This window comes from Myotis myotis, unplaced genomic scaffold (assembly GCF_014108235.1).
Source record: "Myotis myotis isolate mMyoMyo1 unplaced genomic scaffold, mMyoMyo1.p scaffold_m19_p_2, whole genome shotgun sequence".
In the NCBI taxonomy this organism is placed as follows: Eukaryota; Metazoa; Chordata; class Mammalia; order Chiroptera; family Vespertilionidae; genus Myotis; species Myotis myotis.
In genome coordinates this window covers 59,896,559-59,908,350 of record NW_023416324.1, presented here as the reverse complement: position 1 = coordinate 59,908,350, position 11,792 = coordinate 59,896,559, and the positions used below count along the sequence as shown (strand labels likewise).

The 11,792-nt window shown below is 37.9% G+C and overlaps 1 pseudogene; it reads right to left on the bottom strand.

Annotated features, from left to right (window-relative positions):
- Positions 1-3,731: 3,731 nt before the first annotated feature.
- On the bottom strand, positions 3,732-4,114 carry LOC118677422 (annotated as a pseudogene).
- Positions 4,115-11,792: the final 7,678 nt, after the last annotated feature.

Below are 11,792 nucleotides of genomic sequence, written 5' to 3'. Positions count from 1 at the left end.
TCATGCACCGGGCCTCTAGTCCTATATAATAAAAGCCTAATATGCAAAGTGTCAACCGTTCAACCAGTTGCTATAACGCACACTGACCACCAGAGGGAAGATGCTCCTACCGGTAGGTTAGCTTGCTGCTGGGGTCCAGCTGATCAGGACTGGGTGAGATGGCTGGACACACCCTGGAGCCCTCCCGTGGTCACTCCCCAACCCCGATCATGCACTGGTGGGGTCTCTCAGCTTGGTCTGCACCCTCTCGCAATCCAGGACACCTTGGGTGATGTCAGAGAGCTGGTTTTGGCTGGATCCCCACAGGCCAGGCCAAGGGACCCTACTGGTGCATGAATCCATGCACCAGGCCTCTAGTTTGTTAAGAATCTTAGTTTCTGGGCCACTCACTCTCTCTACAACAGTATTTAATTTTATAAGATTTCAGTAAAATTACCAGTTAGATTTCCTTATCAAGACAGATCCAGGTGATACTTTCAATAAAGGTTTAATATTAAAAACACTTTTACAACTCAATAACAACAACAACAACAAATTCAATTTAAAAAATGGACAGAGGATCTGAATAGACCTTTTTCCAAGGAAGACATATAAATGGCCAACAGACATAGAAAAGTGTGCAACATCATTCATTATTAGAAAAATGTAACTCAAAACCACAATAAGATATTGCCTCACAATATCTCACAATATTGAATGACTACCATCAAAAGGAAAATAAACAAATGATGGAAAGAATGAGGAGAAAAGAGAACCCTTATACACTACTGGTGTGAATATACTATATTGGTGCTACCACTCTGAAAAACAGTATAGAGTTTCCTTTAAAAATTAAGACTAGAATTGTCATATGATCCAAATGTTCCCTTTCTGGGTTTTTATCTGAAAACATTAAAAATTAATTCATAAAAATATATAGCCCTATGCAGCATTATTTACAATAGCCAAGACATGAAAACAACCTAAGTGTCCATAACAGATGAATAGATAAGAAAGATGTGAGAATATCTATCTATAGATATAGATATAGATATAGATATAGATATAGATATAGATATAGATATAGATATAGAATATTACTCAGCCATAAAAACGATAAAATATTGCCATTTGTATCAACATGGATGGATCCTGAGAGTATTATGCAAAGTGAAATTAGTCAGATGAAAAGAGACAAAAATTGTATGATTTCACTCAAATGTGGAATATAAAACAAAAAAGTAACAAACAAATTCATAGATACAGACAACAGAATGGTGGTCATCAGAGGGGAAGGAGGGTAGAGAGTGGATGAATTGGGTAAAGGGAGTCAAATATATGGTAATGGAAGGAAATTTTATTTTGAGTGGTGAATACTCAATAGTGTTACAGATATCTATTATAATGTTGGGCACATGAAATTTAATAATGTTATTAAACAATGCTACTTCAATAAAATTAATTTTTTTAATTAATTAACTTTTTTTAAAAAAGAATGATCTAGATGTTCAGTTAAATAAAACTAGGAATTTGGTGAAAAAAATAATATTTTAATAGCAATGGTTGTAATTTATAGTCTTTTAGAAACTCCTTTACAAATAAGATAGTGGTTGTCCTATATAATAAAGCAGTAATATGCAAATTGACCATCATTCCAACACACAAGATGGCTGCCACCATGTGGTCAAAGATGGCTGCCCCATGTGGACACAAGATGGCCACCACAGATGGCTGACAGGGAAGGCAGTTGTGGGTGATCAGGCCAGCAGGGAAGGGCAATTGGGAGGGACCAGGCCTGAAAGGGAGGACAGTTGGGGGAGACCAGGCCTGCAGGGGAGGACAATTAGGGATGGCCAGGCTGGAAGGGGAGGGAAGTTAGGGGCAGTCAGGCTGGCAGGGGAGCAGATAGGCGTCGATCAGGCAGGCAGGGCAATGGTTAGAGGATGATCAGGCTGGCAGGCAGAAGCAGTTAGGAGCAATCAGGCAGGCAGGCAGGCGAGCGGTTGGGAGCCAGCAGTCCTGGATTGTGAGAGGGATGTCTGACTGCCTGTTTAGGCCCAATCCCACTGGGGTCCTGATTGGAGAGGGTGCAGGTTGGGCTGAGGGACACGCCCCGCCCCCACCCAGTGCATGAATTTTGTGCACCGGGCATCTAGTATAATATAAAAAGAAGCTTCATTAGAACATTTTGGTCTAGATTTGGAAATCAAGTAGGAGGAAAGAAGCCAGTTCTAGAGGAGAGCAAGGAATTTGTCACAGTTGCCTTTAACCTAAAAATAAAAAGTCAAAGTGAGAGGCAAGTGTTTATTTGAGATTTAAAAAAATTGCAATTTAGAGGCATAGACTCCGGCAGAAACCTAAAGCAGTTTTTATGAGAAAGAGAAGGGAAACTATTACATGAATAAGAGAAAAAAATATTTTTTGGTGTGAACAAGCTAAGTTATTCTTTAGTGATGCATGGCTGGTTACTGATTTTTAAAAATGTCCTTAACTGTCAGTCCTTGTGATCAGGAGACCTGCTTGCCTGTTAGCTTTACACATGGTTGCTTATAAGAAAATGTTGGTTTGGCCCAGTTCAAAGGTTATTTTTCCCATGTTCAAGGCATAGGACATGTAATGCAATTCCTTTGGAATGGCTTCCTTGACTCCATTTTAAAATGGTTCCATTTCTGACAACTTTTTATACTTTGCACACATCACAAATAGATAAGTTACAGTTAAGACAGTTTTGTTTTAATTCCAATCTCTCAACCTCTTTCACAATCACAACAAATTCTCTTCTAACATTTTTCTCTTTGTTTGTAACATGAAAAAATCTTAAGCTATTTTGTAGTACATAAAATTAATTATTTATAATATTTGAACCATCTTCCATTAGAATTGAAAGCCCTACAATACAAGTATGCTTACAGTATTCCAGGTTGGAGTAACTCTTTGTAATGTAAAATGTTATGACATAAAATTGATTTATTCATAATCTGCACTGCTTTGTTGTGAAATATTTAATGTTGTGGATGTAGATTCTTTAGTAAAATGCACTGCATTGAACCCAGAGATGTACTTTATGTAACAGTTACTAAGGATTTTACAAAGTACCTCTGAAACTCTTCCTGGTACTCATGATTAAAGTTTCAGCCTGACAGTCCAAACAATGAAATCAAAATAGCCATCTCACATGCAAAAGGCGTGCTTCAGGGTATGGCCATGCACACAGTTCCTGCCTTGCCAAGACCACTGTGGCAACTGAGCATTTGGGATTTCATTGTCCCTACTGTCAATCTATAACATCCCAGGATACATCCATCAACAGAATTTTGAGCACAAGTTTTAAAAATTGAGACTAAGATGTAATTGATCAGTAATAAGTATTCACCATCCAAGAAACTGAGTCAAGATGTAGCATGGTTAAAGGCATTAATTTAACTTTTAAATAATTTTTAACAACTGAATAATTTAAGGTTGAGCTATACTGTTTCTGACCTGTCTGCCTTTTTATCATGCTTTGCTTTATCACACTTCACAGATGGTGCATTGTTTACAAATTGAAGGGGAGGCCCTCCACCAGCAAAAAGATTATGACTTACCTTACTGCCATGGTCTGGAATCAAACCCACAATATCTCCAAGGTACACCTGTACCTAGAGTCCTATCATACCGTACTGAGTTTAGATTTCTCTCTCTCTCTCTCTCTCTCTCTCTCTCTCTCTCTCTCTCTCTCTCTCTAGTTGTATAACTTTATTCGACCATCAGCATTAGTTCTCATCCACATTAATGGTCTGTAGATTTTTCAAAGCGGTGACAGGCACATAGGTGACCAATGTATTCAGCTTGTTTGGTGAATCTTCATCCTCATTACGTTTTCTGGACAAACGTACCCGGGTACGATGTGGGGCATTCCTTATTCCTTTGGCCCAGACAGCTTTGTTGAGCCTGGTGTCGATGCGCACGCCTGGAGTCCCCATCTCCTTCATGGCAAATTTCCAGGTCTCCTTGAGTGCCCGAGGGGCACGCTTCTTGAAACCCACGTAGTGGATGCACCATGGATGTTGATGGTGTGCTCCCTGGTCACCACCTCGTTGATGGCGGAGCGGCCCTTCTTCTTCTCGCCACCCTTCTTTGCGGGAGCCATCGTGCCGGTAAGTTGGAAAAAAGCTAGATGTCTCTTTAACACAGATGGTTTGGCTACTACATATATCCTGGAGGGAAAGTAATCATTTATTTTTTTATTTTTTATTGGTTATTCTTCAGTGTCACACGTAGCTAGAGTTAACTATTTTAAAAGGAACATTCATTCCTTTTTAAGAAAGTTAAAGAAGTTGAAGTTTACTAAGATGAAAAAATATGAGGGGGTATGTAAGTGAACTAGGAACAGCCATCCGTAGTCAAATGGCACCATCATGCTGGGAAAGTTCAACTATTACCATTTGCCTGTGAATCCCCTGGACAACTTTTCAGGGGTTAAAACTTTGTGTTTCAGACTCTGTAACGGTAGAAAAATCATTCTGCTGGCTTATTCAGGAGCCTTTGTACAGTCTGAGAGACATTTGAAGTATTGTGGCAGCCTCAGAGTCAGAAGTTTGAAAGCTTTGGCACTTCTGGGCTAAGCCATCTCATAAACTAAGATGGAATTGCAGCAAGCCACAAATAATAATACATTAACTTTTAATTTACCATTATCTTAAAAGTCTGAAGGACTCTGAGAAGTTGAAGAAAAGGCCACTAAGAATAACCTGCTAGAAATACACTCCAAAGAAGAAAGTAAACAATGAACCTCAGATAGTTCAAGGCAAGGCACACTCAGAGTGTATGGGACCAAAAATAAAAGTGCGAAGAGAAACTAAAAAGCTTTGAGACTGGCCTTTAGGGTGGTGCATATGAGAGAGGGAAGAATTTCTAGTTAAAGCCTTTCAAGATCCAACACATTACACTTTTTGATGGCCAATGGTATCATTCTGACCTTGACTGCTGCTGCAGAAAATAGAGGGGCATTCAAATGTGGCCATGCATTTGCTCCACGTCAGTCAGACACTGAGGATAATGATGGCCCAAGAATAGAGGTCCTTTTGTGAAATTCTTTGTTCTCTGTGGGAGAAAAATCTGAGAAATATTCTCTATTATAACCCAAAGAGCACTCTTTCTTACAGTCCATAATAGTGGAGAAAGGGAAGAGTATTATTAAATGAGGGGAAAAGTTTACCGAGGGAAATAAATACGTAGAGAAACTTCAGGATTTCACAAGATACTTTACCTATGTGAACTTATTTAATTCTAAAAACACTCAGAGGTAGTCATTATTATTTCTATTTTGAAGTCATGAAAACAGAGATGGAGAAGAGTAAACCATTTGCCAAAGGCCATTTAGTGACTGAGTGATAGAGACAAGATTTGCACCACAACCTGTTGAGTCCAAACCCCCAGTTTTTGACAGTTATATTTTTCCACCCATTATTAAATATCAAGAGTTGTGGGATCATCTCTAGTAAGTCCTATCTTTCCATCTAATGACTGTAGGCAAATGTTATCTAGAAGATCCTTAGTTTCACTGCATGCTATAGAGACATAGCTGACCTCTAGATGGTTCTTAAGAATTACCTATGAAGGACATTCACTACCAAGCTTCACCCAGCCTTCTACCAATTAAATTCTAAAGGACCTGAGAGATGAACTCATTCCAATCAAATGACAAAGGTCCTGATGAAGAGAATCCAGACCACAGCAACTCATCTAGTATCTGAAAAGCTTCACCCTCGTTAAAACAATAGCCATGACAGAAAAGCTCCACAATCCTCTGAGAGGAATAAACCACCACTGCAAATTCATCTCCCTGAAACGTCAACATCTTTGCAGAGGTTATTTTAATAGCAAACAATTAACCAAAACAATCAAGGAAGACCCTCGCCTACAATAATCAAGTAAAGTGGAATATTCCATTTCTCTTCTTTGGGCATTATTTCAAGGGTTTGTAATGAAATATTCTGTTCTCAAAATGGATTCACTCATCTGGCGGAGAGCCCTCATGTAAAATCATGTTAACAGGTTTTTTAATTTTCCTGCAAAATGAACAAAGACTGTTTTATACAAATACCTCCTTCGATAAGAGTATAAAAAAGTATAATTTTGTGTTAATTCTGAGCATGTCTCTGTTTGACCTCAGTAAGATTAACTGTTCACAACAGAAAGCCATTTGAAATGCAGCATTTGGGAGGGATCATCCATCACAGAGACTAACACATTCTCCATGCTAGACTGAAGCTCAGAACTTAATGGCAAGTTATTGACAGCTTTCGTCTTCACAGCTGCCCCTGGAATCTGCTAAGTCTGTTCTTCTGACAGGCAGATACTAGGAGAAACTCACAGTGATCCAATGAACACATTAAAAGAAATGCAACCCTCTAAAAAACTACGCCTTCATTCTGTTGAACTAAGTAAATATATCTTTTAGTGGTCATCAACCAAGGATATTTAACAAAGCTAGCCGTATAGTTGTTTTTTTTTTATATCACCTTTAGCAAAGCAAAACTATTTCTGGCAAACAAATAGTGAAAAGAACTCAATGTGTCAGAATGTCCAAATTCTTTTTTTTTATTGCAATTCTCATATTGCAGTTCTATCATCATTTATGTCAGCAGCAGCCTATTAAAATGTATGTAGTTTAATAACATATACTGTCTTGATTAATTCTAAAAACAATCTTCTATGATAGGTACTATTAATGCTTTTTCTTTTTTGCAGATAAGTAACCTGAAGCTTGGAGAAGTTAAGGAACATGTCTAGCTTATACTGTTAGGTATTGGTAGAATAACCAATCCCCCCTCCCCTACTTCAATAAAAATCTACTTTTCCATGATATAGAGAACCAGCCTTACAATTGAAGTGAGAATAAATATTTTTATGTTAATGTGAATTAACAGTATCTTTTTAAAATTATGTGTACTGTAGTAAAAGTAAGTTGAAATCAAATTTTTGTACAGACATTTTTAGCATAAGTCCTACATAATTTACATATATATGTAATTCTGATAAAGTTCAAATATAAATATGTACATATTAAATAAATCATTGCTAAATAGATAAAAGTAGGCAGTCTCCGTTGTAAAAAAAAACTGAAAGACTGAAATAAACCCTCTTTCAAATTTCTGGCCACACTGCCATCATCACTACACTCATCACCAGCATTTCGCAAGCCTTTAAATTTCCACTTAAGTTATGTTCTTGAGTTGAGGCATCAAAGACTCGCATTAAAACTACTATGTTATTGGGTGAGGCTGTGGGTGAATCACATTAAATAATTATATACCACTAATATTCTACATCAATGTTTAACTAATTGTAATCACCTAGCTGGTCCTTGAAGAACTAGATCACCCAGAACAAAAACAGGTAAGTTCAATACTAGGAGATGGAGAAGGGAAAGGTTAAGAGAGTTCATAAGTTTGTTATTCCTAAAATATACATCAGAATTTATTCTGCCAGGTTTGTCTCAGGATAATGGGATCGGCTATTGAATGTATTAATGCACACAGCACGGTAATCACACACGTATTTCCACATCCTACAGTGTAGAGAACAGCTCGTCCTCAGCAGAGCCCCGCCTCCCCCTAATGACCCTAGACTTTGCAGATTGTCGGGGCTATTTCTCATGATGCCTTCTATACATGGCTCTTCAAAGGACATTTCCTGTCACCTTTTCTTTCAAGTTCTATTCTCTGTTACTTTTTTTTCTGTCCGGGGGTAAATGTAGCGGAAGTGGCAGCTAATGGTACATTTTTCATTTATAAACAATAATTGCATATTTGTGAGTAAACAATCACCTAAATATCAAAGGCAGGTCCCAGGCTGGTGCCAGGCATAATAGCAGAGCTTATACTGAAACAGCTCCTGGAATCACAAACCACCTATCACAGGCTCTCCTCTGAAAACTCCTCTTTGTCTACCCTATACTTAAATAGAGTATGAAAAACTAGAGGATAGTTATTTGGGATATGCATTATTTTAAAATGTGTTTTAATAACAATTCCATGCTTGGGAGGATTACACTTCCCAATAGTTCCACAGTTTTCTCTATGTTTGTCCAGATAGTCACATATCTCTGCATTCTAGTGTCAAAAAATAACAGGGTTAGCAATGATCCTGGGCTGTTCCTTCTAACAACATTGCTGAGGCCATGAAATCACCCACAGTGTGCACCCAGGTCTGTTCAACCCATTACAAGCCGAGTGTCTACAAATTTAAAATGTTTTTTTTTTTTAATTTTATTGATTTAATACAGAGAGGGAGGGAGAGGAATAGAGAGTTAGAAACATCGATGCGAGAGAAACATCGATCAGCTGCCTCCTGCACACCTCCCACTGGGGATGAACCTGCAACCAAGGTACATGTCCTTGACTAGAATCGAACCTGGGACCTTTCAGTCTGCAGGCCGACACTCTATCCACCGAGCCAAACCGGTTAGGGCTAAAATGTTTTAACATTAACTTTTCACTTTAAAAAAGCATAGTGTTTCGGCCCTTAAGATTTACTTCTCTCAAATAGTTAATATCCTTATTATCTAGAGATCTCATATTAAAAACTTGAAAAATACTGAAAACCCAAAAAAATAAAGGGCAAGGACAGCTCACAATTCACAAAATGAGGAAGCACAACTAGATTAAAAATTGTTCAAAATTGTTTAGGGTATTTTTAATAAAAGAAAAATCAAATACCCCCCCCCCAAAAAAAAAAAAAAACAACACACACACATATTTAACTTGCAACTTTTAAATTATGCAAAATAAAATTATGGTTGAGGGCATACATTGATCAAGGCTTTTGGAAATTAGTTTAGCTATAATATGTGTCAAATGTATGAAAACAGCCTTGAACTCAAAGAAATAAACCTATATATGAGGGACAAAACACATAAAAATTGGTTTATCACAGGATTTGTCCTAATATTTGAAATGATAAATAACCTAAACTCCAACAATAAGGGGAGAGCTATGTAAATAGAGTTACAGCTACTCCATTGTAATACAAGGTTAAGAAGGAGATGAGAAAAGACTTGTCAAAGGGGGGTAACTGTTGAAGTGGAGTAGTAATTACGTGAATCTACTATGCTTTCCTTTATAAAAAGGACATTTCTTAAACTATAACTTTATAAGGAAAAGAAAATGCATGTGTGTTGGGAGAAAAAAATATAGAAGGATAGGAAGAAATACAACAAAATGCTAGTAGTAAATAAGTTTTCTTTTACAGATAATTTTTAGAGCAGTTTTAGGTTACAATAAAATGGAAAGTAGAGTACAGAGATTCCTATCTATCCCCTGCCTCCACACATGTAGCCTCCCCCCATGGTCAACATCATTCACCAGAATGGTATATTTTTTACCAAAGATGAACTGACATTATAATCACCCAAAGTCCACTGTTTACTTAAGGGTTCCCTCTTGTTGATGCACATTTAATGGGTTTGGACAAATGTACATTGACATATATCCATCGTTAGAATATCAGACAGAATATTTTTACTGCCCTAAAAAATCTTCTATGCTCTGGCTATTTATCTCTCCTCCTCCTCCTTTACGCCTGGCAACCACTGAGCTTTTCATTGTCCCCATAGTATTGCCTTTTCCAGAATGTCATACAGTTGGAATCATATAGCATGAACAAGCTTTTTAAATTTTTTTTAGAATCTGTATTTATAATCATTTGCAAATCAGCATTATCCTCTTCACAAAACCCATGGAAACCATGAGAATTCCTCCTTGAAAGTGAAGAAGGTATTGATAAAATAAAACCTTCGGGAAGATAAAGAAAGCTGATACATTAATAATAATAGTTCAGCAACAGAAGACTAGAAGAAAAAACTAATTTTAAAGAAATATTATACGTGAACGAATGGTTTCTTTTCATAAACAAAATTCTTGGGAACATATCTGCCCTTGGCAATGAAACTCTTTGGCAGACTCAGAACCAAGACTGGATTGTGGACAAGGAAGAGATAGAGAACAAAGAAGAGGAAGAGCCAGATAGCTGCTCAATAACTGAATATTTCATGGGAAAAATAAAAATGCTTTATGCACGAAGTTGTTGTTTTTTTAAAGAAAGAATAGACAAATGTGGTCTATGAGACGTTGCTGAGCTGATTTTATAGTATTTCCGATCTGGGGAATCTGAAAGGACTCCTATTGTTTCCCAGCCTTTCAGTGTACTTTGGAAAGGAACCATGACCCGAGGTACTGTTGTCTTTGGAGACCAAGAGAAATGCAGTTCTCTGCTATCGTTCCTCTGATCCCCTCCAATTATAACCCATTGCAGGCAGCTATGTGTGGCCTTTGCAGCCTGGTGACTACTAAATAATTGGAGTTGAGATGTCAAATATTTCCCTAATGAGCTCAAGGTCCAAAGTAAATCCTGTACTGCAACCACAATAGTAACGCATTTCACTGTGTCTGCTCGGGATGGGTTAGAGCTGTTATGCCTCCAAAAACATGTATGTGATCCCTTAGGGGCGGGGGGTGGGAAACTAAGTAAGAAAACCAAGATAAAGGAGAAAGGGATCTCTTTCTGTAATAATTGAGAGGGCTATCATTTTTAAATTGTTACTTCTATCACTGAGGTTTAGAGACTCAGCCCTAGAATGATTGATTCTGAACATTTCTAATTCTTTTCAAATCTAACTAAATTTAGAAAGCTGGAGGGGGGCGAGGGGAAGGGATTCTTTGGAAAACAAAACATACCATAAGCCCTCCTCAGAAATGACCTGCATATTGCTGGAAGCTTGCTATTTTTGACAAAGGGGTACCTGGCACCTGTAAGCACAGGTAAACACAGGTGTTACTTCTAAACACAGCCCAGCCTCATCCACCAATGAACGCTCCCGGGTGCTGCCTGTTCTGTCATGCTGAGGTGAAGGTGAACCGGAGAGAGCTGTCACTCCCAGCCTGCGTGACTCTGACTGCAGTAAACTTCTTTGCTAAATGAGTAGTTAGACCTGAACAAAGATATTGATGGTGCTTGCTACCCTAACATTTAAAGGAACATTATGGTGATTAAGGTCTATCATTATCATAAATAAAGAAGCCAGAGTCTCACAGCTTTGGTTAAAGGTCATTTCTGAGACTCCACTAAAGCTGGTTGATATGGTCTTCGAATCATGACACCCTTATAGCAAGAATGTGGAAGTTTTAAATTAGCAGATTGCATTAGAAAATAATTTTATGTAGTCCCTCCTCCTCGTTGAAACAATCATTATAAGCAACCCCTGGTATCATGAACACAGCTATTTGAACTATGTTTTATTACACGCAAGCTTTCCAATCCTTTGAATCAGCATGCTGGCTTGGGAGCAGGCTTTGCCTCACTATTTGGAACGTGGACACGTTTGTGCTTGTCTCTTATTGCTTTGGGGATTTTCCCAATGTAAATCCTCCTGGAACTCTGCTCTGCAGCTTTGTACAGATGTACTGTAACTGACTCTTTGTTTATAATCCTGTATCCAGTATTTTTTTAAATGGGAGTAGACAGATTAGACACACTTCTAAGGGACCTATTGTGCATTGTGAGTACTGTGTGCTTAATTGCGAAAAGAAAAAAAAAAAGCAGCGGCTTAATTTATGGATATCAGCAATAGGGCCAGCAATTTCGACATGGAAAGTGGAACTCTCATCACTCATAAAGTTGGCAAGAGTTTCTTCTGAATTTCTGACTGAACAAGAATCTCTTTGTTTTTCTCCAATTACTTTTTCAAACAACTAAATTGAGTGCTCATGGAAGGTGCTTGTTTTTCTAGTGAAGTCCTCTATTTCACCAGTGAACAGGTGCAACAGAGGGAG